Consider the following 25,672-nt stretch of genomic DNA (forward strand, 5'->3'; position numbering starts at 1 on the left):
CAAATGAATAATGTATTTGAAAATTGTGATTTTCATAAACATTATTATGGACTAAATTAAATTAATTTAAGTGTTGAATTAATTAAACACTAGTGGACCTAGTAGAGTCCAAATAATTAAATTAATTCAAGTGTTGAATTAATTAAATAACATTAGGTCTTGTAGAGCCCAATTGGAAATAATTATTCAATTAGTGGGCTTGAGTAAATTCAAGCAAAGTTTAATTGATCTCAAATGTGTTTGAGATATTAAAATAATAGTCCATGTGATTTGTAATTGTTACAAGCCTAAATAAATTGCATGCTTGGGAGATGAAAGGTTGGAAGTCAACTTTTTAAAATTAAAGGCTAGCATGCCTTTGGAATACCCAACTTTTTGACACAACCAAGAAAAGGCTTCCTCCTTCCTCTCTCCACTATGGCCGAAACTTTCTCTTAAAATTCTTCCAACTTTTGCTTCTTCATTTTGATGATTTGAAAGCAAACTTCTCAAAGAAAAATGTCTTACATTTTCTAGTGCAAGTTTAAGGTGGTTCTAACTTGTTGGTGGTGGGCTTGATTTTGAGCAAGGAGTACTTAAGGGAAGCTTGTAGATTGTCTATCCATTGAAGAGCTAAGTTTTTTATCATCTTAGTTGGAGCCATCATCAATCTTTGTTATTGATAGGTAAAACACTTGAACACCATATGTATGTTTTGTGTTTTGGTTTTTGCTACAAACTAGTGAGGGATGCTTGGTTTTTGCTCTTGTAAATGATATTTTAAAAACTTCTGTTGCGCATTCCGGGCACCCGTAAATGATTACCTTTCACTATATAAATATATATATAAACACACACACACACACACACACACCTCATCATGATTTTTTATAATAAATTAAATATTTTACCTCTTTGACCGGAATTCAGTAGGTTTGTATCTACCGGATTTTACAGACTACTCCCACAGCCTAACCAGACAATCGAAACAGATGGTTCCCGACGTAAATCTCTTCAACAACACTTAGCACAACCCTTTATTTTTTCCTACTTCATGGTGTATAATAAAGAAGTTTAAATTTGAAAATAATACATGAGAGGGGTAGTAAGCCTTGATCATTTTATTCAAGCATACATCATATTATTACGTAGTAATCTCCTGTTCTAGAAGAGGAGAAACTTTTTACGTAGCTGGAATTACAAAACACATAAATTGAAAATATTACAAATTTTATTTTGAAAGAAAAATGAAGAGGTTGAATGATTTCTTCATCGTCCTTTTGTTCTGATATATATAAAAACCTTGGTGGATTGAAAATCCAGGCTTCAAACTTTTGAATCGCATTGTCAGTTTTGGTCGACGTCTTTTAGTTGGTGTACAGCTAGTTAGTGGTTTGTCATGTTGTGGTGGTTGAGTAATTTATCCTTCACAAATAGAGTGGTTGGATCACATATCTTCTTTACCTTTGTCAGAAAATCTTTTTCTTTTGTATGGTCCCCAGAGAAAACGTGACTTGTGTGGACCTTCACTATTTGGACTTGTCTCCACATTATGTTTTCGGTCAGATATGGGCCGAAAACCTTTCCCTAATTCTGGCTCTTTCTGGTTTGGGCATTCTGGCAGATTTATTCTGATCATCTTGACTTCCCGACAGCTTGCTATTTTCGACGAGTATCTTTACTTCACGACAGCTTGCTATTTTATAAAAGATTTCTTTTATTTTCAAATATATTTCTGCAAAGCTTGTAGTTTTTCTTGTCATGGTATTTAACAGAAAATATCCATTTACAGAATTTTGATAAAACTTAAATGGAAACTTGACTTTGTTCATCTTTGTGAGACAGGCCCACAATTTTCATATTCGTTTAGTGGAGATGTCGTCTTCAGTGAGTAATGAAACAAGAGGTGTTTCATTCTTCGGAGGATCCTTGATGAACTTCTGACTGTTCATGTATGGTCTTCTCAACTTGATGAAGTGAAAGGATTCATATGAGCTTTTCCCGGCTGGTTCTGGTGTTTTACTAAAAAGGTAAAGCTCTAGAATATCTCCACTTGACAAATAATCATTATTTGCCTATGTTTCATGAACAACTTCATGGATCCATTTTGGTAGCGCCTAGATTTTTGCAAGCTGAGTAACGTAGTATAAACTAAGACAAGAGCCCCAAATTCATACCATGTTTTTACCTATTTAGGATAGGAATTTTATTTCATCCATATCATATGATAATTTCCTACTATATCAACTGAATTGTGCATGAGTTGATATCTACTCTTGTTTTCAATTTCCCCTAGTTTTGTTGATATACCTGAAATGGATAAATTATAAGCTTGTTAGTATCAACATTAGATTTTCCTTTGTTAGTTTGAGGTCTAATGTTGATCTCTTCCTCTTTAACCCTTGAGGTAACAGCTTGAATTGAAGGCTCGAGATAAAAATTCGGAGCTTCAAATTTTGCCTTGGCCGACACATCTAAAGATGATCTCGACTTAGCACTTGTGCTAGAGGTACTTGAATCCTCTGCTCGAGTTATAGAGTCATGTACTTGAAAACTCTCCATTCGGGAACCAATGACTTCTCAATAGCTAGCCCGGAGGATCAGCTTTTGCAATACAGATTATAGTTGAGTATAAACATGTAAACAACCTGTTATTCGATCACAGACAGTGCCCTTGTCAATTTTTTGTAGCCTACACACAACTTTTGCATTTAAGGAAAAATTATTGAACTCGGTTTGAAGCATTTCAAAGTTTCCCTCAAATTCCTCTGCATTCATGATGGAATAGACATTAGCATCATTGATCTTTTGTTAAAAAATTTACAAGAATATTTTCATAAAATTTAATGATAACAATATCAAAAATATAATTGACACAAATCATGTCATCTCAATAATCTAATCTTCTCGGGTTTATATTTAATTTTCTTTTTCAAGAAAAAATTTACATGTATATTATTAACCTTTAAGGTAATTTTTTTTGTAATTAAAAGTAATGGTCGTTTTTCAAAATCATTTTTAGCTGCATAAATTTATTTTCATTGATATCTCATCTTACGCTTCTGCATCTGAAAATAGTCCACTGCAATATCTGCATGGTTGCTCTTCTTCTGGTGTGAGCTTTGTAAGAACAACTGTCCATCAATGATCAATGACATTTGTATATAATACCAGATCATATTCATCTTGAGTAATAACCTTCGGGAAATTTTGCCAGGTTTTTTTAGTTGGCTTATCTTAATATTTTTGTGTTTCCTTTTGTCCATAATAACCTTGCATCCTTCTTTGATAATGCACTAAACACTTTCCTTTGTTTTGCTATATTTTTTTATGAACAATCCAACAAAGTTAACAACACCTTAAAAACTTTGAACTTATTTCTTGCCTTCGAATTTTTCTGAAATATTTTGCATCTCTTCCACAATGTGTTCTTGCATAATTATTCTCGACACATTGATTTCTATTCCAAGAAATTCAATTTTCCTTGTTGCGATAATTGTCTTCTTTTTCGATAAGACTAGTCTTTTTTTACACACTTAGAGAAATTCTTTAAATGTCTGATATGTCCATCCAAATTTTTAGATAATATTAAAATATCACCAATATAAACAAATATAAATTTAAAATACTATTTAAATATATTAAACATCTTTATTTGAAATATATGAGATGAATTAGCCAATCTCATTGGTAATACTTCTCAAATATAGTGACCTTGTGGTGTGGAGAAAGCTGTGAATTTATTGTTTTATTCCTTCATTCGAATTTGATATAATCCAGGCTTACAATCTAATTTAGAGAATATTTTGGCGTTGTATATATAAGTGATTAAATGTTTTCTAATGGGAATAAAATACACATCAAACTCTAGAATTTGATTAATTTCTTGATAATTAATTACTAATATGTCTTTATTCCTTTTTATTTCACTATGATTTTTACCAAAAAACTTAGATTGATATATGCTTATATTCATGAATTGATTAAAACAAGGTTTAAATGTTCCTTGATAATGATCTATATATCCTTTCGATCTATTATGTCATTGGGATAGGCTTACATCTGACGAACTCATATTCCTTGTCTTTCTTAATTTTAAGGTTGGCTTGGGTTGTTTTTTGTCCCATCAAGACAAGGGATGTTCAGTATAGTTTGATCATTTTCTTTACATCTTCTAAAGATATTTTTGATTTGAACTCTACATATTTCTAGTGTAAAGCTATTTTTAGAAATTCTATATCTTTCGGTTTGAGGTTTTGATCTTCTCTTAATTGAAGCATTGTTTATCCAAACCGTATAAAATCCTTCACTTTTTAGTCCGGAAGATTTCCTTCATCGCCACGCTTGCTGTGAAACTGTACTGGCAGTTTTCTCTAAAATGTTTTTCTTAGTCTCTGGACTATGACTTTGTGACTACATGGTGTTGTGAACACTAATCTTCTACTCTCATTTTCTTTTGTATAGGATTTAAACATTAGGAAAAAATAATTTCTTAGCAAAATGTGTGCTCCTCTATCGTGAGAATAAATCGGTGGTATTTTCACCTTGTACCAAGGTGTTTGTCCAGCACCTCCGATTAATATTTCTGTCATATTAATCTCTTTACATAAGATTAAGATTCGCTTGGAGAAATCTTTTCCAGGAATCTGAGGTTATTCTTTTTCCAATTCTTTTGGAAACACTCTTCTTTTTGTTGTACAGATCCCCACTCCGGAATGAATAAAAATAATAACAAAATATTCTGCTTTATATTTTTCATATAATATCTTATTGAGATGTATATCAAGAATGAGCTCACGGTCATTGAATTTTACATATTCTATCATCTGTCATGGATTTCATTCAATTCTCTAGATATTTCTAATATTTGTGTTACTCGAGAAACTCTAGCTCAAGAATCAATTGATCTGGTTCTTTTCCTGTGTTTCCTTTGATATGAACTTCCAATTCACCAATATTGATCATTCTTTGGTAAGTTCATATCATATGTTGTTCTAAATAATATATAATATTACAAAGAAATTGATTTATTTGTCTTGTAATATCAAATATTATTTCGACTTCTCTCCATTATTCTTGGTGTTTTTACCCACTCGTGACTTATTATTCCATCTCATTGAAAGATAGTCTTTTTGATTCAAGTCTAAGACTTTGATTCCTCCGTAGAATCGGTTTGTCTTGGATCTGAATATATGTTTCATATATTAAAAGAAACTCGACTCTTTCTAGATAAATTTCATGAGCAACTTTTCAAAATATTTCTGGTATTTTAATAAAATCATTTCTAATAAACAGTTGTGAGAGATGTGTTTTAGATTGAGCATACGAAATTTGATAGATAATAGAATGTGGTCTATTACTTTCTTTCATCGGCCTATTTTCTTTGAAATTTTGAAGTAATGTTAACATTCGGCCGAAATCTTGATATGTCATGTTGTAGGCAACAATTGGGTAAAATTACTCCTAAAATTTTCATGCGCGTAGATTTCCTGAGATTGGCCTCATTATTGAATCTTGAATATTAATCATTTATTTATCGCATATAGCAATTTCAATATGTGAGTCTCTTCTTTTTTTTTTAAAAAAAATAGCTTTTATCATAATCTGGATTGCTCATATATGAATACAGGACATGGTTCGTGTTACTTCTATCTTGTTTTTTTGCAATGCCTCCTTAATTTCTTCAGAAAAAATTAATTGTGTTTCCATCCAATTTCCCGTAAGTTCTATTGTGATTGTCATTTACTTCTGAAAAGTTTATAGATAAGATGATGTTTTCTGTTTTTTAGGCCAAGATTTCCTGAGAACTTTTCTACATGTCCTGCAGATAATCACTAATATTCTGTAGGATAAGATTTTCCATCATGATATTTTGGACCATGTTACGAGATATTGTTGTCTGACTAAATAAATAAGATAAGTCTTCACGTGTTTCGTGTCAAACCACCTCATCTTCAATCATATTTCTTCTTCTTCATATATATTCTTGAAATGTCAACTACTTTTTAACTTTAAAATCCTACTAATTTTTTTTACATCATTTTAATCACCATTTGAAAATAACTTAACACTTCCATATATCGAAATAGTTTAACATTTAAAATATCAAATGCATAAAAATCTCTAAATCGTCAATTAACCAAAAATCTTATGTCGACCTTTAACAAGATCAACTAACATCAAAATAAATCATAAAAATCTCTAATCAAATCATTAAAAAAAATATTTAAACTTTTAACTATCAAGATAATAAGGAAAATAAAGGTCCATCGGAAGTGTACTGCTGGACTCGATCCACTCAAGCGTCATCGCCTCCCTTAATATCATCATCACCTACAACATTCAAATCTATTGAGTCTAATGATTCAGCATGTTCTAAACATGAGTAGCAAATAATACATATACAAGCACATACATTAAAATCATACTTTTATTTAAATAACTTGTAAGCATAAATAAATCATAAATCGTCAAATAGTAAAACTTTCAAACATTTATCATTTTGGGTAAAGTTTGATTCTTGAAAATGACTAGTCTTTATCTTCTGGTCGACTGATTGGTCTTAGCTCACCATTGTGTAAGGGAACGGGCACTAGGCATCGATGTAAAATGAAAATACGATCGTTTGGCTCCCTCTGTGGTCTTTTCCCATCAACGGGCTCTCTCTGGGGTCTTTTCCCTCACATTTGAAAAATAACATTTTAACAATAAAAATTTCACGGCTTTACCATAAATCATAAAATCTCATATTTTCATCATAAACATTCAAAAATATCATTTAACATTTTCATCATAAACATTCAAAAATATCATTTAACATGCGTTATGATTCCTCGGGACATTGCCAACACTCTTTGTACTACCCATGTGTAAAATGACTATTTTGCTCATGGACCTAAAATTGCTCGTTTTTGACTTTTTCTTACGTTTATTGAATCTAGACCATCCCAATTAATTATTTAAGCTTAAATATAATTTTTATTTAACATAAACTTGGGCTTTTTGATTTAATTCATTAATTAATAATTCGTAAAGCGCTTTAATTCCGAATTAACCCCAATTTTATTGTTTTCTTTCCAACTTTAAACTTAAACTTTTTATCCCTAAAATACCCTTGTGAACCATGAATTGACGCCAGTGAACCATGAACCGATGCTCGTGAACCATGGTTTGAAACCGTTTTATTTTTCCTAGCCATAATTCAAACCCTAGCTTCCATCTCGAGCCAACTCTCAATTTCCTTGAACCATGGCCGAGCAACCTAGATCCATCCCATGACCAGACCTCTTATGAACCCTACTGAACCCTCTTGGACCAGCACCTGAGCCCCAGCCCACGCTAAAGCCCAGGCGCAAGACTCCTAGTCATCCTTTGCTTCCTTGCGCGATGAGAAGTTCAGCCATGCGAGGACTCCTCTCGGATCTGTACACCAACTTCACGCACCCCTAGCCATCCCAGGACCAGCCCTAATCATCCCTAACCAGCCCGAGACCCTTCCCCTTCCCATAGCCGTGCGTGCACACCTTAGGATCTCCTAGGATTTGCGCATGGCTTATCCTCGCCCAAGCCAAGACTCCAGCCTTCCTAGTGTTGGAAAATATTTAGCCTCCGGAAACAATCCCGGCTAAAAATTTATTTTCGATCAAATCGAAATACAGCGGAAGCGATTATATAATTTCATAAATTATAATCAACATATGAATATAAATTAACTATGAATTTAAATAAAAATAATTTACCAAAAAACCTAACCTCTTGTAGTTTTCCCTTTTTCGTGAATCCGAGATGCGTAGAAACCACAGCCTTCCAGTACGATCCTTCCAATCGACGGTAGTGTGTGGGCACTCAAAAACACAAAATCTAGAAATCAAAACTTTTATTTTATTCTCTACTCTCTTTTCAACTCATGAAAAAGTAGAGAATGAGTTGTGTATTATTTTTTTGTGTGTTTAGAAAAGACTACTAGGATCCTATTTATAATATTCAACTCAAGAGCCAAAATCCCAATCTAATTGAGAAAAAAACCATCGGCCATCACATCTAGGATAGGCCAAGATTTTATTTTATTTGAATAATATATTTTATGCATTTTAAAACTATTTTAAAAGGCAAAAGATTTCTAAAATCTTATTAAAATAAATTAGAATCTTATTCTAACTTATTTAGGAGTTAAATAATATCTAAATTTTATTCACAATAAATTAAAGATATTAAATAGGATTTCTAGGATCTTATCAAGATAAATTAGAATCTTATTCTAATTTATTTAGATATAATATCTAAATTTTATTCACAATAAATTAAAGATATTAAATAGGATTTCTAGGATCTTATCAAAATAAATTAGAATCTTATTCTAACTTATTTTCAGATAGCAAATAATATCTAAATTTTATTCACAATAAATTAAAGATATTATCAACATCTTTTGAATATTATCATAATAATCCAAATCTATAATTATCTCATAATTATAATTTAATATAATTAATATACTCATAATCAATTATATTTATCTCCAAATTCTTGGAGTTATGGAAACATTTTTCCATATCCACACATGATTTCTAAATTGTATTTTTTTTAAAATCCGTCCTTAACTTGAAAGGCGCACCGGGGACCATGGACTCATAATTAGAAGCTCCAATAAATTAAATAAATAATTAAACTCTTTAATTGATTTATCTAATTTATTAATTCCATAATTACTCCACTAAAAATATGGAATTGCACTCTTCATCATTATGAAATATCTTACTCTACAAAACTGAGCAGTCCATTGATATAATCATTACATATGGATTAATTCTCCATAGACAATTCGTAATTGAAGCTAGGAATTTTCCGTTTACCTCTTCAATTACTTCTTATCCTCATTTACTATTAATTCACTAGTGATTGGTTTAATTTATAACTTAATTATAAATTAGTTGGGCCCATCACCCAGTTCTAGAATTAACAAATGAGAGAATCTTCTTTCTACTTCTCGCAAAAAGTAATGGATTCCATGTCTGTGAATTCATATTCCCAGCCATTTATTTCAAATATAAAGCTAAAATGCAAGTAATGAAAAAATGCACAACTGCAAATTTTAAACAAGCAAATTAAGGATCATATATATTGAAATGAACAGGAGTTTATAATCACATCAAGATTAAGATGTCCATATATGATCATCTTATGATTTAAATAGAATTTCATATTAACAACGGAATTTATTATGAAATATCTAATTAAATCGGTTCTAGTCCTACATAATCTCATTATATATAAATGCCCCCATCTAGATGTCTCTACATCGACGTTCCTGATAAGACAGTCACATTCATAATGTTCATGGGCCGCATTACTGATGTTTTAATTAAAGATCCCATACTTTAATTAATTTCATCACGGACTCTATTTAAGTTTATTATCCATAATTTTAATCCTCGTGTACATATAACTTTTATATATACTAAAATCATGGTTACATCCAAAAAACTAGGGATTTTACTATGATATTCATGACAATAGTATTTCCTGCAAATATGTTCAATAATAAATGTCATTTTTATTAATAATAAAAACATAATCTAATTACAATGCTTTAAGGGCACTATCCCCAACAATCTCCCACTTGCACTAAAGCATGTGAGACATGTCTCTAAGTCCTAGATTTAGCATATGCCTTTCAAACACTTTTGTAGGCAGTGTCTTGGTGAATGGATCAGCGATATTGTCAGCAGACATAATCTTGAGAATAGAAGCGTCACCTCTTTGCACTATCTCTCGTACCAAGTGGTACTTTCTTTATATATGCTTCGATCTCTTGTGACTACGAGGCTCCTTCGAATTAGCCACTGCACCACTGTTGTCACACCACAAAGTGAGTGGATTATTCATATTTGGAACAACTTCCAAATCAGATAGGAATTTCTTAAGCCATACAGCCTCTTTGGCAGCTTCGGAAACAGCTATGTATTCGGCCTCCATGGTCGAGTCGGCTGTGTTGGATTGCTTGATGCTTCTCCAGACTATGGCACCGCCACCAAAAGTAAACACCGATCCAGATGTCGATTTTTGAGTATCTCTATCTGATTGAAAATCAGAATCAGTGTAACCGTCTATTTTAAGGTCTCCACCCGAATAGACAAGCATATAATTTCTTGTTCTCCGAAGATACTTAAGAATGTTTTTAACCGCTATCCAATGATCCAAACCAGGATTTGACTGAAAACGACTGACTATCCCCACAGCATAACATATGTCCGGCCTAGTGCACATCATTGCGTACATAAGGCTGCCTACTGCAGAGGCATAGGGAATGCGTCTCATGTCCTCAAATTCTTGCGGTGTCTTAGGACACTGCTCCTTAGAGAGGACGATTCCATGTCGGGTTGGTAGATAACCTTTCTTGGAATCTTGCATTCTATAACGCAATAGCATCTTATCAGTATAAGTAGCTTGAGACAATGCCAACAACTTGTTCTTACGATCTCGAACGATTCGAATTCCAAGAACATAATTTGCTTCTCCCAAATCTTTCATTTGGAATTGATTGGCAAGCCAACCCTTTACTGTAGACAATTTTTCTATATTATTCCTTAAGCAGAATGTCATCTACGTAAAGCACTATGAATACCACTTTTCTTCCTTTGATGTGCTTGTATACACAAGGCTCATCAACACTTTGATCAAAGCCATAAGATTTGATCATTTCATAAAATCTATGGTTCCATGATCTCGACGATTGCTTTAGTCCATAAATTGATCTATGCAATTTGCAAACCTTTTGCTCTTGGCCTTGGGCTATAAAACCCTCTGGTTGCTTTATGTAGATTTCCTCGTCTAGATGACCATTTAAAAAGGCCGTCTTGACATCCATCTGCCATATCTCATAGTCAAAATGAGCAGCAATCGAAAGTAAGAGGCGAATAGATTTAAGCATGGCTACAGACGAGAAAGTCTCTTCATAATAGACTTCCTTGTCTTTGGGTATAACCCTTTGCAACCAATCTTGCTTTGAAAGTCTCTACTTTCCCGTCTACACCTCTCTTTCTCTTATAGATCCATTTACACCCAATAGGTCTAACATCTTCAGGTGTATCTATAAGAATCCAGACAGAATTAGAGTGCATCGACTCCATTTCTTGGTTCATAGCTTCAAGCCACCTTTCTTTGTCAGGATCTTCCATTGCATGTTGAAATGACAATGGATCATCTTCCACCCCATCGGTGACAGCAACATTTGCCTCTTCATCTTGACGATAGCGAAGGGGTGGTTTAACTACCCTCCCACTACGTCGAGGTGGTATGATATCTTGACTTGGTTCAATGGTATCATTTATGGTTTCCTTAATAACTTTAGTTGGACTTCGAATGATCTCATCATTGAGTAACTCCTCAAGTACAACCTTACTTCGAGGCTTGAAGTTAGTCATGTAATCATCTTCAAGAAAGATGGCATTTGTCGATAAAATTACCTTCTTATCTTGAGGATCATAAAACCAACCTCCTCTCGTTCCCTTGGCGTATCCCGCGAACAAACACACTTTTGAACGTGGATGCAATTTCCCAGTCTTTCCTACCAACACATGTGCTGGGCATCCCCATATGCGAAAGTGAGATAAAGTGGGTTTTTTCTCATTCCACAACTCTAGAGGTGTTTTATGTATTGACTTTGATGGCACTGCATTCAAAATGTAAGTGGTCGTCTCTATTGCATAACCCCAAAACGAGATTGGCAGTGAAGAGTAGCTCATCATAGATCTCACCATATCAAGCAAAGTGTGATTTATCCTTTCAGCAACACCATTTTGCTGAGGTGTACCAGGTGCAGTGAGTTGGTATAAGATACCATGCTCTAGCAAATAATCTTTGAACTCGGTATCAAGATACTCGCCGCCTCGATCTGATCGAAGACACCTTAAAGATTTACCTAGTTGCCTTTTGGCTTCCGTATGAAATTCTTTGAACTTTCCAAAAGTTTCGGATTTTCTATGCATGAGATAAATATATCCATACCTTGAGTAATCATCAATAAACGTGACAAAATACTCATAACCACCTCTAGCTTGTGTAGTCATAGGACCACATACATCACTATGTATAAGCTCTAGTGTTTCCTTGGCCCTATTGCCCTTTGCGGAGAAAGGTCTCTTAGTCATTTTTCCTTCTAAACAAGATTCACAAACAGGAAGAGTGCCAACAATTAGCTCTCTTAAAGGACCATCCTTTACAAGTCTGTTTAATCTTTATAAGGAAATATGCCCTAACCTTAGGTGCCATAGATATGTTTTATCTTCATGAGAAACCTTTTGCTTTTTAGGTTTGGGATGTTCTACTAACATTTCGACATTAAGCAGTGGTTGTTCATTTGGTCTTAGAATATATAGTCCATTTTCGATTAAAGCAGTACAAATTATACGCCCATTTCTCAGAATAACAATCTCATTATTATCAAAAGAAAGTGAATAAAATTGTTCATGCAACTTTGAAACAGAAATCAAATTTCTACGAAAACCAGGAATAAAATAAACATTATTCAAAACCAAATTAAAAAATCTAAGTTTAATAACTCCCACTGCTCTTGCCGCAACTACTGCACCATTGCCAAATCTCATCGTGAAGGACCCATCGGCAAGTTCTTCATAAGAACTAAGTACCTGCAGAGAACAACAAACGTGATTAGTAGCACCCGAATCAAATATCCATATAGAAGAATCAATGGTTACTAAACAAGATTCTAGAACAAGTAAATCATATTTACCTTTGTTTTTCTCTTTCAGCGAGATACTTGGGCAGTTTCTCTTCCAATGACCATCAATCCCACAGTGAAATCATTTTCTTTTGGGCTTTGCAGTCTCACCCTTCTTTTTGCCATTGGTACCATTCCAATTCTTTTGCTTTTTAGGAGCTCCCTTTCATTTCCCCTTATTTTTCCTTTTCAAACTAGCTTTGGAGGAAGGTGAGTTATCCTTGACAACATTTGCCTAACCTTCTTGGATTTTTCCAATGGAAATGGCCTCAAAGGTTTGCAACTCGTTGAGCAATTGTGTCATGTTATAATTAAGCTTGTTCATGACATAGTTTCTCTTGAATTGTAGGAAAGTCGGTGGCAATGATTCCAAAATTATGTTCACTTGTGTGCCATCATCTATGGTCGCACCATGATTCTCAGCTTCTGTGAAGTAGTTAACCATGTTCAAATTCAGTACTGATTGAGATTGTATCGTCATATCGTTGATATTGATCAGATTATGTTTTGATTTGAGTATTGATCAAAGCAAGTATTGAATTGAGTTGTATTTTGACACAGTCTATTTGATATTGTCATTTCAGATTGGATATGGACAGATTTGACTTCGAGACTTCGACTTCGTCAGATCGAGAAGACAAAGGTATAAGTCAATGTGTATTGGGAGATCGAATCAAGTAGGAAATACTTGGGTTTCCCTAAATCACATACTTATTATTATGTTTTATCATTGTGTTCATTGATTTGATTAAAATTCCTGTTCTATTGATTTATAGGAGCATGCGTTAGACGAGTAATATTGTGACGGAAGTACCTGATAGTGGCAGGATCGCCACGAGCACATTGCACGATGTCACAAGATAGTGTATTGGTGATAGGACCACAATTTGTGACGGTTAGGTCCAGACACTGGATGTTTGGTTATATCGACGTGGATAGAATCGAAGTTTCTTCTATTACTGTTGGTCGATATAGGAATACCATCATCTGGAAACCGGGATCCCTAAACTAGGAATGAGTCTAGTCTTAGATGTGGAGTCACGAGTATAATTTATAGTTTGATATTGATTCACGTTTCTAATTGCGATGCATGTTTTGAATATATGCCTCATGCTTTTATTTCTGTTATATGAAATGCATGTTTTGTTGATTTATACTGGGAATATAATTCTCACCGGAGTTATCCGGCTGTTGTCTTGTTTATATGTGTACATGACAACAGGTGAGACATGTTCAGGTTAAGGAAATGAAAAGAGATCGTGATTAGAGTGGAGACTACGGACTTGGAGTAGAAATAGGGTTTGGACACTTGATGTTAGTTGTTTAACCTTAATTTGAATAAATATATGTTGTACAGGACTCGTACCTTATCTTAAACTGATATGTGTTCCGCATGTAATATTGTATTTAAAAAAAAAAAAAATTAGACCTTGTTTATTATAATTGATTAATTAGTCCCAAAGATGATTAAGAATCGAATTAGCGTCCCGTCCCCACATTAATATATAATAATTAAAGTTTCTCAAACTTTCAATTATTTAATTAAAACATATTATGATTTAATTATTAAATGTCCAATCTTATTGGTCACTATGAAATGATATGAGCAATTTAATGAATGTCATAATATTTAAATCCAATTTAAACATGATGCATGACATGAAAATTAAATGACATTTAAATCAAATTTAAACATGATGACAAACTTATTTATCGGCCTCATATACAAATTATCACATAATAGACATTATAAAAATTAAATCTCATTTAAAACAGGATAAGAGGCATATAAAAAATTTAAGAGTGAGATATTGTTAAAATTCATGATTTTTAATGGAGTCCTACTGATCGCAATATTAATTGAAAAATAAAATTAAAAAATCAAATAAAACAATTTTATTCAATTTCAAATTAATTTTATAAATCAACTAATTGTAAAATCAAAATTTTACACTCAATAAATTAAAAAATAAATTTTTAATAAATTAAGTTATATTCGGCTAAACATTTATAAAATATTAAAATTTGTCCAATTCAAAAATTGGTCCAATTTAAAAAAACAGTTTCGTAACCCTTTTTTGTTATTATTATTAAAATTATCGATTAAAAAAATTTACGATAATTCTAATAATAATAAAAAAAATTTAATGCAATAAGAATATGAATTTTAACAATAAATCTCACTCTCATAAAATTTAAATTCATTAACTTTATATTCATATGAAAAACAATGGCTCTGATACCATTTGTTGGAAATTATGTAGCCTCCGGAAACAATTCCGGCTAAAAATTTATTTTCGATCAAATCGAAATACAGCGGAAGCGATTATATAATTTCATAAATTATAATCGAACATATGAATATAAATTAACTATGAATTTAAATAAAAATAATTTACCAAAAAAATAACCTCTTGTAGTTTTCCCTTTTTCGTGAATCCGAGATGCGTAGAAACCACAGCCTTCCAGTACGATCCTTCCAATCGACGGTAGTGTGTGGGCACTTAAAAACACAAAAGCTAGAAATCAAAACTTTTATTTTATTCTCTACTCTCTTTTCAACTCATGAAAAAGTAGAGAATGAGTTGTGTATTATTTTTTTGTGTGTTTAGAAAAGACTACTAGGATCCTATTTATAATATTCAACTCAAGAACCAAAATCCTAATCTAATTGAGAAAAAAACCATCGGGCATCACATCTTGGATAGGCCAAGATTTTATTTTATTTGAATAATATATTTTATGCATTTTAAAACTATTTTAAAAGGCAAAAGATTTCTAAAATCTTATTAAAATAAATTAGAATCTTATTCTAACTTATTTAGGAGTTAAATAATATCTAAATTTTATTCACAATAAATTAAAGATATTAAATAGGATTTCTAGGAACTTATCAAGATAAATTAGAATCTTATTCTAATTTATTTAGATATAATATCTAAATTTTATTCACCATAAATTAAAGATATTAAATAGGATTTCTAGGATCTTATCAAAATAAATTAGAATTTTATTCTAACTTATTTTCAGATAGCAAATAATATCTAAATTTTACTCAAAATAAATTAAAGATATTATCAACATCTTTTGAATATTATCATAATAATCCAAATCTATAATTATCACATAATTATAATTTAATATAATTAATATACTCATAATCAATTATATTTATCTCCAAACTCTTGGAGTTATGGAAACAATTTTCCATATCCACACATGATTTCTAAATTGTATTTTTTTTTTAAAATCCGTCCTTAACTTGAAAGGCGCACCGGGGACCATGGACTCATAATTAGAAGCTCCAATAAATTAAATAAATAATTAAACTCTTTAATTGATTTATCTAATTTATTAATTCCATAATTACTCCACTAAAAATATGGAATTGCACTCTTCATCATTATGAAATATCTTACTCTACAAAATTGAGCAGTCCATTGATATAATCATTACATATGGATTAATCCTCCATAGACAATTCGTAATTGAAGCTAGGAATTTTCCGTTTACCTCTTTAATTACTTCTTATCCTCATTTACTATTAATTCACTAGTGAGTGGTTTAATTTATAACTTAATTATAAATTAGTTGGGCCCATCACTCAGTTCCAGAATTAACAAATGAGAGAATCTTCTTTCTACTTCTCGCAAAAAGTAATGGATTCCATGTCTGTGAATTCATATTCCCAGCCATTTATTTCAAATATAAAGCTAAAATGCAAGTAATGAAAAAATGCACAACTGCAAATTTTAAACAAGCAAATTAAGGATCATATTGAAATGAACAGGAGTTTATAATCACATCAGGATTAAGATGTCCATATATGATCATCTTATGTTTTAAATAGAATTTCATATTAACAACGGAATTTATTATGAAATATCTAATTAAATCGGTCCTAGTCCTACATAATCTCATTATATATAAATGCCCCCATCTAGATGTCTCTACATCGACGTTCCTGATAAGACAGTCACATTCATAATGTTCATGGGCCGCATTACTGATATTTTAGTTAAAGATCCCATACTTTAATTAATTTCATCACGGACTCTATTTAAGTTTATTATCCATAATTTTAATCCTCGTGTACATATAACTTTTATATATACTAAAATCATGGTTACATCCAAAAAACTAGGGATTTTACTATGATAATCATGACAGTAGTATTTCATGCAAATATGTTCAATAATAAATGTCGTTTTATTAATAATAAAAACATAATCTAATTACAATGCTTTAAGGGCACTATCCCCAACACCTAGGACTCCTCCTATCCTCGAGTTGTAGCCAGCACGGTCCCTGCCGAAGCCCTGGCTGAGCCGCACGTAAGACTCCTCGTAGACGAACCCCAACTCAAGGAAAATCCATGAAGAAAACCTTGTGTTCACCCATCCTTAGCCAAGCTCAGTTCCATCCTACGTTCCACCTTTAAGCGACTCAATTTCCATCCCTTAAACACAACATATTGGCAGCGTGCCCTTAGGAATCATAACGTTTTTCAAACCAACATAAAATCATAAAAACCTTGAAAAATATCATCAAAACATTAAGCGATTTGTATTCAAATGTTTTCATGCAAAAATACATAAAACTTGCATATTATAATTTTAATGGTGCGTCAAATAAGTTTAGAAGCATGTCTTTGCGTTTTAGAACGCTCGAATATGCGATCGTCGACGTGGGGTGTGAAGAAGAACGAATGGGTGACGAAGACTCGTTGTTTTCTTCCCTTGGAATTTTAGAAAATATGTGTGTATGGTGTGTGTAAATTTCGGCTGATATGCGTTAAAATACCTAGCTTTTATTTTTTTATAGACTTTAATTTGCATGATAATGAGCTTGTGTTTTGGGCCTTTGAGTTTAGGACCATTTGAGTCTACTAATCTTAGGTAAATTAGGTCCAATAACACCTATTTAGTTGAAAAATAAATGTTTATAAAAATTAGTTTCCAAAAATAATAATTTTGATCTTTTAAAATCCTCTCGTTTGCCCAAAATCGGTTTCTCTGATAAAATCGAGCTCGGCTCGTAAAAATAATTTGAACTCTATCATTTTTAGAAAAATTAATCATATTAATAAGCCTTAAAATATTTATTTTATCTTGATCGTCCCCGATCTCCTTTCCACAGCCTATTATCGAATATTAGGGTGCATTATTCCATAAAATCGTGCAATTAGACCCGTAATCATATAATATGCATCATGAAAGTATTTGAAATCAATTAAATAAAAAATTTATGCAATTTAATTGATTTGCATGCATGTGGTTTACGTAGGTAGGCTTCTCGTATAAAGGAATATCTTAAAACTGGTATACTTGAACTAGATCCAGATAATAAACAGTTTCTTCAATATCTGCAGTTGGTTCGAAGTGTTTTATTCTCTTGCTGTCATTTTCTGGACAGTTGGTCGAATTATACGACCTCTTGCTACACATGTGCAACAATTATAATCTTTAAACTTTCACTAGCTCGAGTTTGAGCTTTTCTAAAAGTTTTCCTTGTTGGTCTACGCCACGTGCTTCGAGATGAGTTTGATGCTTGGATGTCATCCTATTTTCTTGATGGTCCACTTTTTTTTCCCAGATTTATATGATTTGGCTTTCTTTCTAGACCATACTGCTTTTAGTTTCTAAGAACTACTTGCAGTTCTTCCCCTTCGGGCGTAAGGATGAGATCTAAATCATTTCTTTTTCTTCATTTGTTGTTATTGCTAATGATTGTCGAAAGATCATTTTCATTACAATATGAAGGAGTATGTTTATTAATTCTCTTTAATCATTTGTCATTTTTTTGTAATGCTATCATATGACATCGTTCTGCCTATTTTTGTTTGAGCAAATAGGCCCTTCGTGTCAAAATATTTGGATTTCTAGGGATATTTTCTTAATTTAGGTCCAATAACACCTAATTTAGTTGAAAAATAAAAGTTTATAAAAATTAGTTTCCAAAAAAAATAATTTTGATCTTTTAAAACCCCTCGTTTGCCCAAAACCGGCTTCTCGGATAAAATCAAGCTCTGCTCGTAAAAATAATTTGAACTCTATCATTTTTTTAAAAAACTAATCATATTAATATGATTTAAAATATTTATTTTATCTTGGTCGTCCTCGATCTCTTTTCCACAGCATATTATCGAATATTCGGGTAAAATCTACAGTTTTCCATAAAATCGTGCAATTAGACCCTTAATCATATAATATGCATCGTGAAAGTATTTAAAATCAATTAAATAAAAAAATTTATGCAATTTAATTGATTTGCATGCATGTGTTTTACGTAAGTTGGCTTTTGGACGTCACAAATCTCGCATTAAAGAATATCTTAAAACCGATATACTTGAACTAGATCTAGATAATAATCAGTTTCTTCAATATCTGCAGTTGGTTCGAAGTGTTTTATTCTCTTTCCGTCATTTTCTGGACAGTTGACCGAAATATGACCTCTTGCTCCACATGTACAAAAATTGTAATCTTTAAATTTTTACTAGCTCGAGTTTGAGCTCTTCTAAAAGTTTTCCTTGTTGGTCTACGCCTCGTGCTTCGAGATGAGTTCGATGCTTGGAATGACATACTATTTTCTTGACGGTCCACTTTTTTATCCCAGATTTGTATGATATGGCTTTCTTTCTATACCATAGTGCTTTTAGTTTCCAAGAACTACTTGCACGTCTTCCCCTTTTGGCGTAATTATGAGATCTAAATCATTTCTTTTTCTTCCTTTGTGGTTATTTCTAATGATTGTCCGAAGATCATTTCCTTACGATATAAAGGAGTATGTTTATTAATTCTCTTTAATCATTTGTAATTTGTTTGTAATGCTATCATATGATATCATTCTGTCAATTTTCTTTTGAGAAAATAGGCCCTTTGTGCCAAAATATCTGGATTTCCAGGGATATTTTCCTAATTATTATTTTCCATGGACTTGACATTTTGGCAAGAAAAATCACATTGCTATATTTTCTTCAACCTTTGAATTTCATCAATATTTAGTGAATAACATAATATATTTATCCACTAAACAAATTTTGTGTAATTCAAGACTATATAGAGCTTGAGTATATTTCTTTTTCTTAATTGTCATGACTGTTAAAATAGTGTACCCCTATAAATTGTGCTTTAAATAGGGTAGTTATTCTCCATGCTATCTCACTAAGAGATTCTCCTTTTAGAACTTACTCTTTGGGTTCTTCCAGAGTCATGTCCCAGGTGATATTAATCGATCACATTATACTCATTTCTAAAATTTTAATGAATTATTCTTTATTAAGATAATGTGTGCCTCCTGCTATTCTCATAGCCGATGTATAGTCATCTATGAGATCTTCTCTGTTTTTGAAATTAAAGAACATCAAGGTTAAGAATAACCTCATAAAGAAGTATTGGTTCTAAAATAGACTTCCCATAGGATTTTTGTTACAAAGGAATTTGATTTCTCCTTGACCTTGTTCATGTTGACTGTGCTTCTCCACCTATTTGGAAATCTGTTTGGAATCCTTTCATATTGGTATTATGAGATCTCAGACATTCCCTAGTGGTTCATGGGAAGATGACCAAGTTATTAAGTGAGGTTTGCTCCCTGCTGTATTCATCTTCAGATCTACGACCTTGATATTCGCAAAAGACTCTACAAGGTCTTGAATATCTTCTAAACCAATCATTTTTATAATTGTCACAGGCTTAATTTCTTTTCTGTGACAGTTTTCAGATTGATCATTTTTTCTTTGTGTTAAAGGTTTTGATTTACCTAGGCCTTCCATCTTTTGTGTAATAAAGGTTCAGTATCAAAGGGTAATGTTAGCCTTCCTTTCGAGATTCTTTTATTAAAAGATTGTTGTTGTTTTAGAATTTGGATTCTTGTTTGATATTCTTTAATGTTCCAAGAATTTCTTCTTATTTTTCAATGATTTCTTAAGTTTTATGTGGTACATAGTATAACTGATGTCCATAGCTTTGTACCATATTTTGGATCTATCTAAGATTTTTAGAGAGTTTAGAGGAATCCGAGACTGTGGGGACTCGGACGCTAATCAAGTTCTTAATCATCATTGGGGCAATTTAATCAATTACAATAAACAGGGTCTAATTTTTTTTTATACAAATATCAAATGCGGAACGTAATGGAATTCATTCGATTATATACATCGAAAGCAAAGTACAAGTCTTATACTATATATAATCCATCCAAAGTAAGGTTTAACGACTACATATCAAGTGTTTAATCTCTAATCAAAGTCCGTAGTCTCCACTCTAATCACGATCTCTCTTCATCTCCTCGACCCTGAACCTGTCCCACCTGTTGTCATGCACACATACAAACACGACAACATCCGGATAACTCCGGTGAGATATACATCCCAGTATAAATCAACGAAATATGCAATCATATAATCAATATAAACATGAAATAGATATCAGTAATACGCATCAAAATCTGAAAACATAATCAATATAAAACTGTCAATCAGACTCGTGACTCTACGTCTCAGACTAGACTCAATCCTAGTCTAGGGATCCCGGTTTCCAGACGTTGGCATTCCATATCGAATATCAGTAATAGAAGAAACTTCAATTCTATTCAACTTCGATATAACCAAGTATCCGGTGTCTTGACCTATTTGTCACACACTTTGGCACTTTTGCCAATTCACTATCCTGTGACAATGTGCAATGTGCCAGTGACGATTCCATCTCTATATGACACCTATGTCACAAGATTACTCGTCTAATACCCGTCTAATACATGTTTTCTATAAATCAATAGAACAAGCATATCAATTCAAATCAATGCACACAATAACAATAAGTATGTGATTTAGGAAAACTCAAGTATATCATACTCGAGTCATTCTCTCGGTACCACATTGACTTATACATTTCTTTTATTGCAGTTCTGACGACGTTCTTGTCAGGAATTCCAAGTCTGTCAATATTCAATCTGGTAATGACAATATCAAGTAATGACAATATCAATATACTGCTCCAATCAATACCAACTCTGATCAATCTGGAAATTACTCAAAATCAATATCATGACGGCATAATCTCGATATTCCCGTCAACACAATCTCAACAGATAATAATTACAATCCATAACTGATATCCAATACAATCTGTAATCAATTCATAATTCAAATCTGTCCAATATCAATCAATCTAATCTGACAAACTATAATAATTCCATAATCAATCTGTTTTTCAATCTGACTTCGATTCCACGATGTCTAACATGTCAAGAACATCATATATGAATTCTATCTGATTCTGGCAATACCATAATTCAAGACATATCAAAACTTAGTAAACTTACGTCCAGTTGTAGCATGTGTCGATAGGAACACGGTACTGAAGTCAGATTCAAAATCTAACGGTTGGATTTCTCGCAAACCAAATTCTAAAATAAAGAACTTGAATTCTCTCCCGGGACTATTCGTTCTTCTCCTTGCTGGTCTGAATGGAGGATTACACTTTTTATATATATGTCATGCATGTAAGGGCAAGTGGCTTCCTTTTTGTTCAACACGTCTCGCGCTCGGGCGGTCATGAATTTTCGCTCGGGCGCGGAACGTTCGGCCCTTGCATATTATACAATCACGCTCGGGCGGTCAAAAACTTCCGCCAGGGCGCGAAATGTTCGGTCCTCCTGCATTATTCAATGGCGCTCGGGCGGCCAAAAAATTTCGCCCGGGCGCCAAACCTTCGGTCCAAAATTTATGATTTTCATATGCTTTGCCCAATCTGGTCTCGAAATGACCCGGCTATAATCACATTAGCTCATAATCAATAATCTCAAATTAACATAATCAAAATCTCGTGCATTACAGAGACAATTTCTAAGAACCTATTATTTTGAATCATAAGTTTACCTTAGGACTCTGATGTTTTTCACTTTGCTCCTAATCTCTAACATTTGCTAGCTCTTCTTAATATTCTAAATTATTGAAATAAGTCCTGTAAATATTTAATCTCGAACATATATTCAGATCCATATTTTTTGAGAAATCTCATATTCAAACATTTAATTACATAATAATAATAATAATATTGTATGCTTGAAATAATTTTACCTCGACTTTGATTTTATTTCTAACCCAATTGTAAAATCAATGATATTTTTTATCATTTTGTCAAAATTAAGGAGTTCAAAATAAAATTTTATGTCTAGAGAGTAAATCCTAAAGTGAAACTTGAATTGAAGATTTTTCTCTAATTTACAAATATATAAATATATATATATATATTCAAATTTCATGTTTACTTTAATATTTTTGTTTTTTATATAATTCTAGTTCATTACGATATGATATTGATGTAATGTTTATCTGACATTGACGTGGTGCATCCATATGTGTATCATAATATTAATATTTCAATAAAAATGATTAAAATTGTTAAATTTTTTTGAAAAAAACATACTATTACAACAAGAAAATATGAATACAACAGCACTCAAAAGACAACAGTTTTTATTAAAACTGTTGTATTTTTTCTTTTAACAACGGTTTCAACAAAAATATTTGTCGTAGCCTAAAAAAAACCCACTCATAGACAAAGATTTTTAAAAAATTGTTGTCTTTGATGTGTCTATGACAACAGTTTTTAAAAAATGTTGTCTATGAACTGGTTTTTTGAGCTACCACAGTTTTCGTAAACCGTTGTCTATATGTGTTTTTGTCAAAGGTCAAAGACAACGGTAACAGTTGCTACCGTTGTCTTTGAGCTGGTTTTTTTAAGATTATTTTTTTAAAAAAAATCAAAGTTAATATTAAATTTTGGAGGTCATATATACACACATTCATTATATTTTATTGAATCTACCTTACTTGAATAAAATTTGCATTTTTTTCCTCATAAAATTGAAACATGTGATGCTGATCAACGAGTATTGTTCATCACGTGAACTTTAGATTCTATTGTAGGTAAGGAAGTTCTGTGTTTCACGACACCCTCTCCTTTTGGTCATTAACCAGTAATCTGGTTCGTAACAGTTAAATTGATTTTAATGGTGGTAGGATTTTGGAACTGCTTTTACTGATACTTTTGATTTTGTTAAAGTTATTTTTGGTTTTCTCTCCGTTGTAGCTTTGATGCATGGTCATTCTAGTGTTTTTTTTTATTGTTGTTCAGATCAGCTAAATATTAAAAAAAAAATATAACCATTTTTTTTGGTTTGCAAAGCAGGATAGGTTGGGAAAGATACACATGCATCTAGCAGATTCGATCAACGAAGGAAGAAAGGTTGGAATATGAACGTCTAGTTATAAGTAGAGTTTTTGGTGAAGTAGACAGTAGACTTATTTTTGGATCAAAATATTGTGGATTGTGGTACGTGTATATGAACATGATTTTAGTTTTACTTTTGGGTTGAATTATTTGAGTTTAGAAGGGGGGGTTGAATAAACTCAATGACAAACTTAATCGATTTTTCTTGAATGATGTGCTAGAATCCTGTTAGAGATACTAGCAGATTCTTGTTCAAGTTTAAAGACCGGTAGATCACAAGGTAATGTGCGGAAACGATCTGTTGGTTAGTGGGTGAAAAATAGCGAAACAGAAATGCAGTAGATTGCACAGGGTTTGTTTCTGGAAGTTCGAAGATCAATCTTCTACGTCTCCCCTTCTTCTGTTTCCAAAAGCTATCACTAAAAGACTTTGGTGAATACAGTACAATAGTTGTACACACCCACTTCAACAGGACTTACCCTTCGCCTGCTGAAACTCTTAGTTTTACAAATCAACTACTTGAAAGATCTTAAGTTCTGGAAAGAACTCTTTTCCAGTTACTAATTCTTCTATTTATGAAGATAATAGCTTAAGTGGGATAAAGAAAATAGCTAGCACAAAATGATCTCAAATGATCAAGTGTATGCAATGAAGTGTGTGCTGTTTTTTCAGTGTTGAGCTTTTTAGATAACTGAAATTTCTAGCGATGCTCGAATGATATTCTTTCACTGAGATTTGTTTTCTTGCTTTTTTTTTGCTGCATCATGAAAAGTGTTTCGTCTCTATATATATGCTTTATCCAACGTTAAGATCTGAACGGCTCTTTTGACTTTTCATTGGTTCAGCTTTATTTCTGAAAATGGACCCTGCAGAATATATTAAAGCAATCAGTCTCAGTTCATACCAAAAATGGTAAACCGTCTTAAATGTTCTCGTACAACATTTAATGGAATTTAATGAAGCATAAAGGCTAGTATCACGTTAATAGATCAACGGTAATATTTAAAGACTTTGAGATACGCAAAATTCTGTTAATGTATGTTTTGTATCCTTTCTGGTTTTAGCTAAGAAGTCACTTGTTTAAACAGTACTTGATAAGTGCTGCTACTGGTTTTAGCTCGATACAAGTGCTTCTAGTTTTCTGATATTTTACATCTACTGGTTTTGTACTGAGCCAGCATCTACTGGTTTTTACTAGCATCTCCACAACAAATTTAATTCTAACAATTTCCCCCTTTGTGGTGATGCCAAAACCTAGATGTTCTTTAGTCATTAAGATGAATAGATAAAACAGATTACGAAGCAGATAAAGACAATTATCATCCAGAGAAAAAAATCATGTAAAGCACAAATTAGTTAAGATAAGAAAATAAAACTAATTTGTTCCAATATATCTGAAGGTAGCTTCATCTGGATTTTGATTCCTTCCAGAAGACTGAGGTCTGCTGCTACTATCTCCAGTTCTATCTTTTTTCCCCTTTTTGGCATCATCGGCAATGACCCTAGCAATTAAGTCATCCATTCGCCCAGATAAGTTGTGAATGCCATTAGTCAACATCTCCAGATATGGAGCCTGATTAGAAACTCGATCATTTAGAGCGGTGAGAGATTGAGATTGAGAATCGATCTTGGCATCCATGAGGTCCATGGTGGTGGAGAGGGAGCGAAAAAGGCCATCATGCTCGGTGATCCGGGTAAGTATGTCAAATTGAGCAAGCGT

The sequence above is a fragment of the Primulina eburnea genome, chromosome 6, assembly GCF_022965805.1.
Source record: "Primulina eburnea isolate SZY01 chromosome 6, ASM2296580v1, whole genome shotgun sequence".
Taxonomy (NCBI): Eukaryota; Viridiplantae; Streptophyta; class Magnoliopsida; order Lamiales; family Gesneriaceae; genus Primulina; species Primulina eburnea.